This window comes from Calonectris borealis, chromosome 2 (genome assembly GCF_964195595.1).
Source record: "Calonectris borealis chromosome 2, bCalBor7.hap1.2, whole genome shotgun sequence".
In the NCBI taxonomy this organism is placed as follows: Eukaryota; Metazoa; Chordata; class Aves; order Procellariiformes; family Procellariidae; genus Calonectris; species Calonectris borealis.
Genome location: NC_134313.1, coordinates 110313154 through 110330224, shown reverse-complemented (window position 1 = coordinate 110330224; position 17071 = coordinate 110313154). Strand labels below are relative to the sequence as shown.

Here is a 17071-nt window from a genome sequence, read left to right as displayed (position 1 = left end):
GAGCACCTTGCTATAAATATGTGGTATTGGCCACCCTTTGAGAAAAGCTACTAGTTTACCAGCTCACTAGGTGTGATACGGCAATTCCTATGCTCTTATCTTGTTCTCTTACAGCTGGTCCCTCCATGAGGCTGGAGTCACAATGACAGGGTTTGCTGGGAAAATCTACAGGCTTATCCAATTTTACGGATGATTGCAACACTTTCAGCCTCTCAGACTCCCTTATAAAGGCAAGGAAGTTTGAAGGAATGGGGGAAGTTAACTGCAAGTAAGAAAGAAGACAGGAGAGACCCCCAAATCAATTGATTTACCCTACTGGCATAGATCCAGAGGTTACTGCAAAATAGATTTGGGACTGTGAAGTAAAAACTACAAACAAGCTCCTAAGTTAATAGAGATAGGGGAACAACATAAATAAAGCCTTTGGTTTGACAAGAGCATTGGAGTTACCAGAATCATTAAGCCATATCATTTCCAATCACCCGAAAACAGCTTCTCTCCTTTCTCTCCATCTTCCATTCCCTGAAAACAGAAGTGTTGTCATGTTAGGGCCTTAGTCACTGGCAAGTTTTTAGTGTTTAGAGGGTTGCACGCATTTTTCAGCTGCCGCATAACTGCAAAAATACATTGTCTGCATGGTCTGATATGACTCATGAAACACAGCTAAAAGCTTAGCTATAGAAATGCTTATAATGATTTCAGAAACTTACCGTACATTACTTTGCAAGCAAAAAAGTTGAAGGCTGTAATCATGGCTTTTAACTTTAAAAAGGCCTAAAGATTAGAGCTAAAGAACAGGATGCTGCTGATCAGAGTAATGGTCAGCATTGTGAGATTTCAGCTTTCTGTCGAGGTGCTAGAATCTATTACAGAAAGTAATTTAATTATGCACTTTATTATCTGTAATAAATGTAAATTGACTGGTTTACTTCCAAAATTGCCAATTAAATATAGGTATTATTTATCCATAATACCAGAAGCTCATTGTTAGCATTTTGCAGAAGTAAGTCCTTTGCCCAGCAGAGGTGGTACTATTAACTGCTCTCCTGCTTTCTCCTTATGTATTAGACAAAGGCTACTGATGTTATCTTGTGATGTGGAATACTGCAAAACCGCGTGAATGGCATAATAGTGTCTCAACAGAAGCTGATAGCCTTATTTAAAATATATTGCTAATAGTGGAAATCTAATATGGGCTGCTATTATGGATGATTTTTAAACTATCAACAGTACCAGCCAAACAGAAAAATTTTTAATGCATTGAATGTGGGGTCTATAAAAACTTAATTCAAAAGATTATGCCTAGAGTTAGTTTTGATATTGATCAATACCAGCAGTATTCGTTAGTAAGTATTGTCAGAGTTTTAAAATGATTAGTATATTCAACCTTCTGACAAGCTGTATTTAAAATATGCTCCCCCTTCCTACTCCCCACAAAGAAAAGCTAAGGACTTTAAAGGCGTAGAAACTTGTAGCTATTTTGGCAAATTTAATAGGAATGAGTAAAATTGTAAGAGGTTACATGAAAGTAGAAAGAGGAGAAAAGAGATAGAGATTTGCAAATCTACATAAGAAAACTGGGCCCCTAAATTCCATTAATTTTCCAGGCAAGTTTAGCACATAAATACCTTTCTGTTTTTAATAATATTTAATGGAAGGAGTGTTTTTTCTTTATAATTTACATAGAAAGCATAAGGTAGGAATAACATTAATTCAGATCTGTTGAAACAAAGCTACATTGACATGCAGTGGCTATAGAGCTAATTCAGTAAACTGCTTTCAACAAATTAGGACACACTTTAAAAAGTAGTTGTCATCTGAATACCACTGTCTGGTTCAAACTGAAGGTATATGATGCACTTTCTCCTGTGGATAGTGCTAGCGAAGGAAGATTATGTAAAAAACAGAACCATTTTTGTTTGTTCCTAAAGGGGCCCTCAGGCCAGAGGGTTCGTAAATGTCTTTCCTGGGTTTTATTAAGCTAATGTACCATGGCCACATTTGATTTCTTTTTACTCCCAGAGGGATTCTATTGTTCTTTTTAAATTTATGTGTTTGAAAGTATGGAACATGCTTCTAGAATATAGAATTGAGCATCAAACTTTCCTTTGCCAAATAGATGGATGAACTTATGAAATGAGGTTTACCAATTTATTTAAGGATTTCTTTGAAAGAAGAGCTCATGTCAAACATAAGAGGAAAACTCCAAATGATAAAGCTAGCCTTTTATGACAATTATCCCCTTCTAAAAAGAAGGATTTTGTCATGCAGCTTTTCAGTCTCTTTATTGGTGGCTTAGCACAGTCAATTAAAATCCCTGGAAGTGTCTAGAAACTCAGCTTAATAGCACCATAATGTCTGGATTTTGAAAAAAAGAAAAAAAAGTGTGTAAAGATACTTGCAGGTTGCAGGTTACAAAAAGCTAATTCCCCTCTCTGGAGGAGGTGCTCAAGAACTTCAGCTTTCTCACAAAGTTTGTTCCCATGGAAAGGATCCTTTCATATGGGAGAAGACTGAGCTTAACGCACTGTTTGCATTTGATGCCATGTGATACTTTAACTCTGTCAAAAAAGTTATGTTAAATCTATTGCAGTACTGGTAGCCTCTGTGTCACAGCTATTTCCATGACCTCAGATTCCAGGAACAGATAGATATTCATGGCTAATGAGAAGAGCCATCACATCATAAAGAGAGAGATCACCAAGAAAAGTTTTAAAAGGTTGTATGACAGTAAAAAGCTGGTGGCTGCGGCAGAGGCATTGTTAAGTTTGTGGCAGTGTGCAGTGGTTTTGGTGGTAGTCAGAAACAGAGTGCATTGACATACTTCACAGCTTCATCCAAAACCTGTTACAGGAAAGATGCCCTTTGACTTTGGCAGCTTTTGCATCAGGCATTTTGTTGGCACCTTTATTGTCATCTTTTTATCCTAGTCAGGCACTAAGCAAGCGTATGCTGCAAGTCATCAGCCTGATTGAAAAATGTGTAATAACCATTGCTGTGTTTTTGGAACACTGGAATGTATGTGGAGATTTTGCGGTTGCTTGATTCTTGAGGCTTGTCACTTCAGAAACTCAGCTTTAGTGTTGAAACTTGTCACTGCAGATCTGGTATGATAGAGTGTAACACAGTATGTTCTGACTAGTATGTAATCCTTCAGCTGATGACTGTAGCTCCAGGGATGTTAACATGGCACAAGCTACTGTTTTAGATCACTTTCTATGGTGCCTGGCAACGCGCAGCCTTAGAACATGAATTTGTCAGGCAAAATTGTACAAAGGTTGAGAAAATCAGTGGCAACTAAAACGATTTCAGTTACTGTGCATTTAAGGATTTTTATAAGAGCAAGGAATGTAATGCTCTTGCTAAGATGTTGACTATGATCCAAACATGCATTGTACTAGGAGAGATGTAACAGAGAATTTCAAGTCTGTAAGTAAAGATGGGTAGAAACCCTATCGCCTGAGGAATCTTGTGTCCAAAATGCTTTCCCCATGTTCTTTTACCCATTAAGAATCAACTATGAAACTTTTTTTGTTCCTGATCTTTATTAAATTACAGGTGTCTTGCCTTTCAGATTTCTGAGTAGTTTGTAAGTCCAGCAGTTGATCTTGCACATTGCTGAGCTTGTTGTGCAGTTCCACAATATGCACTGGCGTCTGTTCTAAGGTCATTGTGCAGGTACTGACACTACTCAATATAATGAGCTGTAAGCACAATATTCAGAATTTTTTACCATGTAGCAAAATACTGGAAAAAGTAGCAGAATGGTGTTTTGTCTGTTATAAGGCAAGCTTAATCTGCTCTTACTTTTGTGACTATGGTATTTGTCCAACAATGCTAGCAAATGGCTATTGGAGGAAGATGAAATATATACTGCCAATTCACTGACTCCATTGTGAAACTATTGGTAAATCTTTTGTGATAAATTTATACTTTGCTTTTAGTATATTAGAATCTCATTCTGTTCCAAATCTGTGGCATTAATACATAACTTCCTTTACAAAGCAAGAGTTTGATAGTTAATATCTAATTTTCTGTTCTTCTTGTGCCCTTTCCTACTTTTTCTTCCAGAATGAGTTCAAGAAATACACTGTGTGTTTCTCAATCTCTGTTTTTTTCTTTTGGCTTTATTTGGGCAACTCTGTAACTTCCCAAAAATACCTATTCAGAAAAAAGGTGGAGGTTGTTGACCTTCAGATATAGGGTGGAAAATCATGAGAATTAAAGAAACCCAATTCCAGGAGAGTAAGCTTTCCCAGTACCAAGAATCAAGTGATATAACGAGTAAGTAAAGGTCAATATGACATGGCAAGTTAATGTGTTACCCTGATATGTAGAACTTAGTTGCTAGTGATGATTATGCAATATGGAATGAAAAAATTTTAAAAATGTAAAATAAGAAAGGTAAATATGTAAAATCAGGATTAAATATTATTTCAAATAAATTTAATAATGAATTGTCTTTTAGAGCAGAAATGTCACCTATCTTACCAAGTTTAAGCAACAGAATCTCAGGAAAAGTTTGTGCATCTGCAGATGGGAGGTTTGAGTGAACAGTGATTCAAGGAGAGGAGGAAAGCATTTAGGGAGTAAGGCCCTTCTTTTATTATCTTAATAATGTGAAATATTTTAACTTGTATAAGTCAGTCAGATCATACAATCTTACCTCAACATAAGCAAAAAATTACATTTAATGGCTACTTTGCACTCAAGGTGTTCTTCCATCCTTTTGCCTTTGGAAAGTCCTGTGTTGTGTCACTCATACTCTGCTATTCGCTGTTTGCTTAGTTAATTAAAGTTAGGCTGACCGGGTGTAGTTGTTCATATTTGCCAAGCTACTGTTCTTACGATAAGCTACTTTTACAGTAATAGAATATTTTTTATTGAAAGGAACTTCAGGAGGTCTCCAGTCCAACCACCTCCTCAAAGCAGGGTTCAGCTCTGAGATCAGACCAGGTTGCTCGGGGCTTTAACCAATTAGATCTGGAAAACTTCCAAGGACAGAGACTGCAGCCTCTCTGGACAGCCTGTTCCACTGCCCAACTGTCCTCATGGTGAAAAAAAATTTCCAGTTGGAACCTCTCTCATTTCAGGTTGTATCCATTGTCTCTCATGCTCCTGCCACGCACTTCAGTAAAGAGCCTGGCCCCATCTCTTTGATGACCACCCCGTAGGTACTGGAGGCTGCTGTAAGGTTCCCCTAAAGCCATCTCTTTTCCAGGCTGAACAAGTGCTGGTCCCTCAGCCTCTCCTCACAGGACGAGTGCTCCAGCCCCCTGACTATCTTTTTGGTTCTCCACTGAATTTAAGATAGCAGAGGAAAATTACAACCCACAGTTGAATGAGAAAGCGGTGTGTAGGGTTGGAAAGCAAAAGCTGCAAGAACAAGAGAGCCCTCAGGTACAGAGAAACAGGGCAACGGGACGCCTCTCTCAAGTGCATGCATGCAAATGCACAGAGCCTGGGAAACTAGAGCTCTGCCTGTGGTTGAGACCTTGTGTGTCGGGATCCAAGGAGAAGCCAGTGAGGGGTGACATCATGGTAGGGATGTGTTACAAACCACAAAATTAGGATGAGAAAGTGGACACCATTTTCTGTGAACAAATTCAGAACACCTCCATTCTTATGTGAGACTTCAATCTCTCTGACACCTGCTGGAAGGGCAGTACAGTGGGTTGCAATCAACCCAGCTTTCTGGAGGGAGTCAGGGATAACTTCATGATACAGGCACTAGATGTGGGGCCTGCAGTAGGGTATAAGGAGCCATAAACCAGAAACAATGTCAGGGAATCTCACTATTCCAGATTTCAGCCCTCTGCCGTGTGTAAATTCTGCAGGCAAACTTTAAAGGAATAAAAAAGCTATTGTACAAAATGTATTTTAATGAAACCTCTCATAACAGATACTATTGTTAGGCAAATCTGTTTAAATGTCCTGACAGAACTTCAATATTTAACTGAAATCCAGGATAAAACTTAAGTTCTAAACTTTAGTCCCTTTATTTTACTTAAAAAAAACTAAACAGAATATTACTAACATTTTTATTTTCTTGTTATACTCTCCCAGTCATCAAGTGTCATATCTTTCTAACAGCCAGTATGTGTTTTGATAGATCAAGTTAATATATGTTATGTACATTTTTTTTTAATTGGAATAATCTGTGTGATAAATTTGCTTTATAAAATCTATGGCCAATAACACTTTCTTTTTCTCCAAACGATACTTTGCTGCTACTAATAAGGAAAAAGAGGTTATATAATAGTATTAATAAATAAAAGTGAAAAAAAAAGCAGTGGCCTGATAAGCATTAGCTAGCTTTTATAAGTGACTCTGATTTTATGATGCTTAATTAACATTGCCAAATCAGAAGCTAAAACTGTGGCATGATTCCTTTAAACCCAGAATTAACAGCAGATTTTATTTCCTCTTTCATTCTTTCGAAAAACCTGTATTTAAACTTATATTCTAGCCATAATACATATAATTATCATATCGCACTTTCCATTCTTAAGCCAGACAGGTTTTGCCTGTTTAAGACCTTTTTATAGCACAATAATCATAGGATTCAATTTTTACAGAAGTAGTGATTTAGCTAGTAGTGGTTTGTGCTTTAGAAGCTCTTGCTGCATACTTATTTCCTGGGCTTATGCCATAAAGAAAATCCCTCTGTCTTCAGTAGGAATGGTATCCATGTAGCTGGAAGTAGAGAAGGACTAGCTGTCTGTCATAAGTGGTTTTCTTCAACAGAAAAGTGAATCAGGAGAGCATAGAACTTATGGAGAAGCTGTCATACAGTTGGATGGATGTCCCTGGACAATGTCTCTCGAGCTGCGGTAGTGCTTCCTTGTCTAGGCTCAGCAGATGGAAATTTCCTCGAAGACTGTTATGAAGATTTGCTTATTCCAGCATGCAGGAGAAATCATGAGCTTTATTCAAGAAGAGAAGGATGTAATCTTTGTAAGGATAGAGCATCCAGCTCTATGGGGATAGAGCCTTGGGTTGTGCATGTATGGTGAAGTAGGAGAAATTATTAGCTTTAGCATAACAGCATTTTTCATAAAGTTTCAAAATACTGTTTATTTTCACAGTTGTCTGTGTGAGGCAATGTGTTACAGCAGCTTACAGACAGGCAAACTAAAGCACGCAAAACTATTTTTATCCTTACTTAGGTCTTTGCTTGCCTGGGCAATGCTTCTGCCAAGTTAGATGATTTCTGTCTTGAACACTCCTTTCGTAGCCGTTTCTTCATCTGCCAATTACCGCTCTGTAGAGGCATAAATTATTTAGTAAGATCTGCAGTCTAGCTGTTTGAGGTGGTGGGTTTTTTTCCTTTTGGAGGGGGAGTGGGTATATTGAGTTGGTCTGGACATGCAAAAGTTCTTCTCAGCAGTGTTATACTCAGCAATCTTGACTGACAGTGTAGAAAAAATGCATTCAGAACAAGTATTTCAGCCTGTAGCCTGAACAGCTTAAATACTCTGCAGCATGGATACTGCAGAGAGATTAATTTCAGCCTGGGGAGCCATGCCATCCTCAGAATCTTAGTGGGCTAACAGAGGCAGGGGGAGAAGTGGGGATGATTGAGGGCACCTGAAGTTAAATCCTGCTTTGAATCCTCCCCCAGACCCTGCAAGCTGAACCTTCCTACTCTAAAGCTAGCATTTCCATATTCTCCTCCTTCTGTAGGTTAAAATTTAAAGAACGAGGGTTGGAGTGTGCATTTGGGGCTTTTAATTTATTATAGTTTAATTTTTGAAATGCTCTGCTGCATGAACTTTGAGTTCTCATTAATTTATATTGAATAAAAATCCTAGCAGAATTTCATTCCCTGGTTAGTGTCTAAAATGTATCAGATTAGTTAATCCCATGTGAGTACATTAACATTTGATGCCACTGATAAGAGCGCTGTTACTTTTATTAGCGTTATAACTTTCAACTTTTTCTGCCGGCTTGTTTCCCTAGTACAGTCTCACATGATTATAATGATTTTGTATACAGTTCTATGTTTTGGCTCCGAGGAATATAAACTTGTTAGGGAATAGTCAGTATTTATTAGTAGTTTACCATAGACTTCAGGCAAATCATTGCCCTAAAAAGTTGAATTCTGCTGTGGTATAGTCCTATCTTGAAATGAACATATTATTTTGCAAATTAAAATAAAGAATAAAATTGTTCCTCCCATGTTGTTGCAACTCTGCATATGATATCAATAAATATTTTGCTATTAGCAAAATGGAAGGCATAATGTGAGATTTCATCATCAAAATGGATGCAATACAGAGTAATTTTTAAAAATAGAATATATTTTCTTAATGGAGAGAAAGGATAAGGATCTGGGTGCTGCTTGCAATGTATGCATTAATGGAAAAAATAATTATCCTTGAGCTTTGTTAAAAGCAGAAAACCCTGTAAACCCCTTGAATCAGCTGTATACTAGATTTCAAAAGTCATCTCACAATATTTCACAATTCTATGCTCCTGCTTGTTGAAGGAAAAACAGGAGAGGGAAGCACACTTACTAAGACAGATTAAACAGTACCAGTAAGTTGTATTCATGCATGGCACTGATAATATCAGAGCTCCTGTAATACCACAAGGAAGGTCTGTCTCACAGAAGCATTTGGAAGCAGTAACTGATCAGTGAGGCAGGTAGGGAAGAGTCCTGTCCTGTTCTCAGGATTGGGTCAGTGGTAGTGCAATGTTGGCACAAATAAAGAGAATAGTATAGCTCCTTCTAGCTGTTAATTTTCTAGGCAATTTGCATACAGAAAAGATTCAGATAGCGATTTTTAAGTATTCAGAAACTTTCAGTAGAGCTGACTGATTCCTCTCCCCCTCCCCCAGTCATTTGTTTCAGAAAAGAGAACCTCTTTATGAGAATTCATTGGCTTCACTTATAATTTTTGTGGGAAATTATCAAAAAGTGTAGTGATTTTAGCATTCTAGCACTCAACAAGAAAGGAGTAAGGTAGTCAGAAAAAAATATTTCAGACTGCTTTATAAACAATTCTGAGTTTTGAGAAATCATCACCATTTAGGTTGAAACCAGCTTCTGAAATTCCTGTAAAATGGGAATTCAGGTCTCAAATTTTGAGCCGATGTAAAAGATATTTGAATAGAGGAAAAGCAGGTTTAACCTGGATAGGAAACCCTTAGGGAAAAATCTTCAACCTGAGCATACTCTTGAATGTATTTTTTCTTGCCAATCCTAAAAAAAGAAGCTTTAAAAAAACCAGACAAACAAAAAAACCTGGTAGAAATGGACAACGAGTAACAGAGAGAAAAGAAAAGTGAGCAGTGTTCAGGTTCTGTAGCAGTCCAGAAGCTGAGCCCAAGCAGGTGTTACAAACATCAGTAGCAGCAGGCAAAGGTTGACTGTTGGCAATCATCAAGGGAGCTGGACTTCAGAACTGCTGTATTTAACAGCAGGAGGTAGGCCAGGTCATTTTTTGTACTTGCGCTGGGGTGAGAGTCTTTCAGGGCACCTAACAGCTGGAGGGAGTACGTCATGAGCAGGGCATTTCAAGGGAGAAAAATTTCTTGTGGGAAACACAGACCAGGAGATTTGGAGTTAAAAAAACATAGATAGAAAACAGATGAGTATAATGAAATAATCATGTAGCTTTTATTTGTTAACAGTGAGCATTTCAAGGCAGTGCTGTTTGCACATCACTGGAACACTGGTATACACCGAAGCACAACGGCAGAAACTGTATTCATTACAGGTTCTCACACAGCAAGCCTCTGGAAGACAGGAGGTTCAGTGTTTATCTTTTATCACTGAAGACTTGTCACAGAACAAGATATTTAAGACTGAATTATGGCATTTAATCATATTTCATGTACAATCATTTGAGCGAAAAAATATTAATCAAGATGGGCTAGAACATTGCTATCTAACTTACAGAAATTCAGCTTTGCCTTCCATCACTTTGTGGACTGCACTAATGGGAACAGGACAATTTAGGTGACTAAAGTGTTTAGGCATCCCATTGCTGTTGAAATGGTATAGATCAGGTGCAGGAATACCTTAATTCCTTTTTCTCTGTCGCCTCTACTAAGGAGAGATCACAACAGTTACAAGGAACTACCAGAAGTGTCATAATGAGCTTATATCTGGATTTCAAAGTGCTATAAATGCCATTCAGTCACAGTCAGTAAAACTTCGCTACTCCTGATCTGACCATCATTAAAATCTCGGTTAACAATCTGCTAATCAGGGCTCGATTGCTCAGCAGAGACCCTGCAAAGGCAGTGTCTGCTATCTATTAGCTATACACTTGCTAGTTCTTGCCAGGGCTATGTCCTGAGTTGTTAGGAAAACCCCAGTGCTGCAATGCATAAACATGCAATGAAAGATATGTGTCCTGGTACTTGAAAAGGTGGCGTGAGGGAAGGGAGATCTCTATACTCTCTTCCTTGTCTTTTGTATGCCACTGTGGTTATTTTCTATGCAAGGGGTTTGTGTGCCAGGGTGCAGTGATCCATTGCCTTGCCTCAACTTTCTGTCTAGAAAACAAGAAAACACCTCATGGAGAAGAAGCTGCTTGATGCCTTGAATACAGATTATGCACACAGAATATTTAAACCTCGTCTAAGTTTTGTTTAAGATTCCATTAGGATGCAGTTGTCAATGAGCTGCTTTTTGCGTATGTAATTAGAAAGCAGAACAGATGGGAAAGGCATAGTTTAAAGTGATGTGTTCATTAAAATAACCAAAGCTGCAAAGTGTTTGTTCCCCAACAGCGGATTCAGGATGTGAGACTGCTCAGGCTTACGATTTTTTTCCCCTGTTTTGAGTTTGACAACTGTGAATGACAATGATGAGATCTCTTTTGCATCATTTTTATTGTTAGATATCACCACTGTTCCTTAGGGCAGATTGATCGTTTATTCCCTCATATGTGATTTGTGTTCAGTTAAGATATACTAGAAGCAGTGGGTATTAAGAAGCAGACACTATGTCAAGGGATTTATTTTAATTGCATTTACTATAAAAGTTCTATTGGGATTTAAAAAATAATATAGTGATTTTAATGTTCTTTTAAAAAAGATCTGTGTGGACTGTATCCTGATAACTACTGTTATCCCTTGGGTTATTTCTACTCTTAACTTTCAGGTTTTTAAATTAAAATGAAATAATTTTAAGAAATATAATTAGGGGTTCCCCCCCGCCTTGTCTATTTTTCAGTAGAGGGCAAGTCTTCTAAAATTAGTCTAACAATGTCCAAAAAATACATACTAAAGTGAATAAGGGTAATCCTTATTCCCTCTCCCCCACAAAAAAAAAGGAAAAATAAAGCAGTATTACATAGTTTAAAGAAACAAAAAGTATACTTTATCAGAGAGTTTAAGCCATACCAAGGGAAGACACTGGTAAGTGCCATTAGAAATCAGTAGAAACATTCCCATGACTAGTAATGGACACTGGATAAGTTGGTGTGCTACTTCAGTCTTTTAGAAGTCGAGATTAATGCTGATACTGACCTCTCTATAGACTTACAACTTTCAGCTGCTATGATGGAAGGCTAATTTGGGGAATGAATATTGGATCTTTCCTATCTTCTGCTACCCCTGCAAAATGAATTTTATCAGATGTATTTTATAGGGAACTTAGAGCTTCAAGGCTTACTGGAGCCTTGTTGCACCTCTGGAAAGCTGCTATTGAAACTCATGGGGAGTTAGACCAAAAGTTGCGTCTAATTTACCAGATTTTAGTAAATACGGTCTGATTTGGGGTAAATTCTAATAATGAATTCTGGAGAAGAAGAAATCTAGTTGTTGTCATTTCAGTCCTCTTTCTTCTTCTCTGTGATACTTAACTTTTTACAGAATAAATATAGGTAATTTTAAATAGAGGGTGACTATAATCATGCTGCTATTTTCGCAGCTGCCTTCTAAATATCAACCTTCGCTTCTTCTGAAGCAGAATGTTCGTTATTTGCCCACCATCAGCGTCATGCATGGCCTTGTCTGCAGTTCCGTCACTGTTGGTATGTGCTGGAAAGAAGAGCTCTTCAAACATGCAAAAGCAAATCCCTACCCTGAAGATAGGGACTGGATTACAAATCCAAATTTATCTAAGAACAGCATATGAATACAAGAAATATAACAATGCATGCTGTTTATGATAAGGAAATAAAAAATCTTTATCTGTGCCAATATCAGGAAAAGATTGCTTTAATTAGAAGTGGAGCCCTATATGAGGATTGGAGTCTTTTTGTTAGAGGGCCCTACATAATACAGGGTAAAAACGATCCTTGCTTGAAGCAGCTTGAAGTGCAAAATGTTTAATCATCCAAGACTTCTGTATGTGCATAACTTTTCTCAGTGTGACTAGACCCACTCAATGCTATGATGTTATTTGCTCTGTGTAAAGTTAAATGTTTTACTGTCTGTATACAGATGGTCTTTATCTACAATGGTAAAATGGACAAACAGAGGAAGACAAACCAAAAATGGAAACCGCCACTGATGTCCTACTTAAGCATAATGGTGACTAACAGTGTGTCCTGGTTTTGGCTGGGATAGGGTTAAATTTCTTCCTAGTGCTGTGTTTTGGATTTAGTAGGAGGAGAATGTTGATAACACAGAGATGTTTTCAGTTGTTGCTAAGTGCCCTCCTAGTCCAAGGACAGCTCCCATGCCTACTGACTGAGCTAGGTACACAAGATGGGAGGGAACATAATCAGGACAGCCAGCCCAGCTGGCTAATGGGGTATTCCATACCATGTGACGTCATGCTCAGTATATGAAGGGTAGGCGTGATCCAGGAAGTACCGATCGCTACTTGGTTATCGGTCAGTGCGGGTGGTGAGCAATTGCATTGTGCATCACTCATTTTGTATATTTTATCATTATCATTATTATTTTCCCTTTTTCTGTTCTATTAAACTGTCTTTATCTCAACTCACGAGTTTTTCTCACCCTTATCCTTCCGATTCTCTCCCCGTTCCGCTGGGGGTGGAGGGGAGTGAGTGAGCGGCTGCGTGGTATTTGGCTGCCTGCCAGGTTAAACCACGACACAGTGCAGGTAGATTTATGCAGTGTAGAAGTTTGGTCTTTTATATTGTTTTCTAGGATACTGTAGAAAACAGCTGCCCATATTTTCTCTGAAGTGCAGTGAATGAATGATCTCAGTATTTCAAAGTTTTCCTTTTTGTCTTGATTTATCTTTTATGTAGAGGAATGACAAGCAATGTCTTGGAAAATAGCAAGGTATCAAACAGTATTGATTTCATACTATTGCAGTGACCTAGAAAGTGTTATTTCTCATTGAAAGATTGGGTTGTGTTTTTCGCATACAAATAAGCAGATTCAAACTCTAAGAATGTTTCGGGTTATTATTACATAATTATTAAAAAAGGCATATTTTTGGTTTCTTTGCTGAAAGGCTATGGCAATTTTCTGAGATTAGATAAAGTCATCCCTTGAATTATAACTACCACAAATCCTAAATCTTCTATCTATAGCTTTTCATAGTTTGTTTTCTGATGAAATTTCTGACTAAGGATCCCCTCCTCCTTCCATTCATGTCACTGAAACCTTTTATTACTGATTTGAAAAGAGTAGAAAACTAGACTTACTGCAGTACTGGTATTTTTTATTTTGTGATTTGAAGTAGGGAATGATGAACAAGTGTGACTAAAACAAGAATGGATTCTTCCAGTGCAAATTAATCTTTCCAGTTTCAGTCATGAATGAAGATTAAAGTGCCAAATTTTCAAAAGAGGAAAGTTCTAACTGAAATGGAACAGACATTTTCAAAAACCATCAGTGTGTCCCTTCTTATGGATCTGAAAGCTCAGTAGCATATGACAGTTCAGATAAAAATCTAAAATCTGTAAGCCTACCCCAACTTTACTACTTAGTGATAATTTATCAGGGGGGAATGATAAGAAGGTAAGGCTAACTCATCACGTAGGCTTTCTTCATGTGCAGTAAATGGGAGCTAGCTCACTCAACTTTGAAGAGGGAGCTGAAATGTATAATTAATTAAAAGGAAAAAATTACACATGAAATTTTGCAAAAATAGACCCACATTGACTTGAATTCTTTATACTCCTAGAAATATATTACGTGCTATCTTTTGTATGTGTCATTTAGAGATAGGCTATGTTTTTCATATAGTTTTCAGTTCCATGGAATGAACCTGTAGAATAAAATCCAATAAAAACATGAAAGCCATTGGGGTTTTCATAATTAAAAAAATTAAATCTTTGAATTTCAACTCTTGTAATGATGCTAATACTGTTTGTTAGCAATTGTCTTTATGTGGTGAAAAATCATGAAAAGATTCAACTTTTACAAGTTCTTAGCATTCTGAATATAGTTTTATGTGTCTTCTGCATCACCAAGTGTGTTTTTCAAACAATTACACATTGTTTGGTCAGTCTGCAGTAGGAGCAGATCAAATGACTTTCTGTAGCTTGTTTTGAAAGTAAAGCTTTATGAAATCTTTCATAGCCGCCTTTTACCACAGGAATGCTCTGGCTGGCTTTGCTGAGTAAGACTTTTAGGCTTTTCTGCACAGGAAAGTTTCTTGGATGCACAGAGAGATGTGGGCCACATGCTCAATGTTGACTTTACTGTTGCTGAACTTGCAGTTCTCTCATATCTACTGTCAAAGGTTCACGTACAGTTATTCTTGCTCAAGTTGAAATTAGTTGCCCTGTTTGTGGTGTAGAGTGCTATAAGTGTAAATAAAAGTATTCAGTGACTCTCTTGGTTTATGTTACTGAGTCAATTGTTTTGACGGCTGAGTGGGTGAATATGTTTAATCACATCAAATTTCGGAATAGCATAAAAATAAAAATAGGAAGCAGATATTGTCTGCAATTATCTTTATTGCACCTCTACTACCAAAGAACCCCATAAATGCTCCTTACCTGTTTAATGAAAGCAAACTATATTATATGCATATGTTTAATATCTTTTAAATACTTTGTAGTTCTAATATCTTTCTAATATTTGTAACGCACATTGACTTCATAGTATATTGTGGCATTTGGCGTTAAAAGGCAGTACATGAAGTAAAACAGAGTATCAGGTAAAAAACCACGTATCCAATGCCTTTTTTCTGCCGTAATAAAAAGTGCAATTAATGCATGTAATAAAATTCAGAATATAGCCTGTAACCATTAAAAATAAACAGTTTACACCAAGATGTGAAGAATAATACTGTGAATAGCATTTATTGAACAAATTTAATATACCATTGCTGTTTCAGGATGAAGTAATGCTCACTGAAGACTACTAACATGCTGTCATTTTGCTCATTCCTTAAAGATAATTCATTATTCTGTCATAATACATTGGCCATAAAAGTAAGTGTATATAAAATAATGCCATATTGTGGAAATCAGGTTGGATTTCAAAATTTGCCACTCCTTTAAAAAGGCAAAATGTGTTAAATATTTTATTTATCAGTAACTCCTCCGTTCCCAGTCCAATATCAAACCAACTTCTTCATGCCAGTGAAGAAGCTGGTTTTTATTCAGCAAAATATTTAATGACATGCTGAGCTGTGAGCACATGCACATTTCTGGGGATGTGAGATTTTTGTACCTGCTTAGAGTGAATGGAGACACAAACGTACTTAAATATGTGACTATTGTGTAACATATCTCTAACTTTTGTCAGGCATGATGTGAAGAATGTTTTCTGCCTCTTCTCACATCCAAAAAATGGGAAAATGAATGTTAGCACTCAGTTTTTCCAAACTTTTCAATGGATTTGTAGGTGAAGACTTTCGGAAACCTAGTTGCAATGTACAATGAATATGTTTATCATTTGAAGAAGGCCAAAGTCTCGTCTCAGTAATAGGAATGTACTAAAAGAAAAAAATTTTATCATATTACAGTTAAAAGTCTTTTCTTTTAAATATGCATAACAAAATCTCCTGTTTTAAAGTAAATCTCCTGCATAACAAAATCTCCTGCATAAGTAAAAAGTCTGAAAACCATAATGTTTATTTTAGCCTTCTTACAGCTATAGTATGTCATCCTTTTTCAACAGTTGCATTGCTGAAGGACATTTCATTGATGAATTTATCAGCTGTCTTTCATAATAACTTTTGAATGCTCACATTTGGACCTTACTTTTTCTGGAGCCACCGAAGGGCCGTTCTACAAAGGTGGTTTCTATACAGGGCAGCTTCTTATCCTTTGTGTGCCATCAGTCTCAGATACGCCAATTGGACAGGGATGTCAGGATAGGAAGAGCAAGGGGCGTCTATGCTATTACGACAAGTATGTAGAGCTAACTGTTCCAATCTCCTTCCATAGTAGTCACAAAGAAGCTATATTCTATTTTTAAATGTCCAGTTGCCATTTTCTGAAAAAATAGAGCTAGTTTGAATTTGGGAATGTGTGGGAATACTTTTCCCTGCAAGTGCTTTTAGTAAGGGTTTTAAATGCTATTCCCTACCCTAAAGAACCCTGTTGATATTGCTGGCTATAATTACCTGTAATGCAGGGAGAAAGCATCTATTGTAAATCTTAAAAATTTTAACAAATTTGATGTCATTGGCGTAGTGCTACGCTTTTAATTACAATGAAAGGCAACCATTTATGACATCAAATGATCCCATTAATATCACAACATTAAAATGTCCTATGACCTGCACATGTTAACACCTGTAGCAGCTGAATGAGTTTTAGAATTGTCTAAGACTAAGGCAATGCTGCCGCCTAATGATGGGAGTATATAAGACGCAGTATAGCAAAGAGTGTCTTGCTTGGCAAGCAGGCTAGGTTTGTGTATCAATTGAAGTCCATAGGTGAAATTTAAAGCAACAAAAATTGGCCCATGGACTAGACTACGTGATTTCATGGTGTGCCAGGCCATTTATTTGGTTCAAACTTAAAAGCAAAAAAGCCCCTTGTAATCACTGTAAGTCTGTAAAGTTTTTGTTTTCTGCATCTTAATGTCTACTATGAATATAAAGAGAATGATTCTCCGCTTTTTCTCTTTATTGATAGATTTTTTTTTTATTATTTCCTAATACTATCATTATGGCAAATATATCATTATAATATCTATCTTAGAATTTTTATCATTCTCTGCACTA

At 37.0% G+C, this 17071-nt stretch overlaps 1 protein-coding gene across 1 annotated transcript in view; it reads left to right on the top strand.

Annotated features, from left to right (window-relative positions):
* CNTNAP2 (contactin associated protein 2) overlaps positions 1 to 17071 on the top strand; it is a 1268404-nt gene that overhangs the window by 402984 nt on the left and 848349 nt on the right. The window lies entirely within an intron of this gene.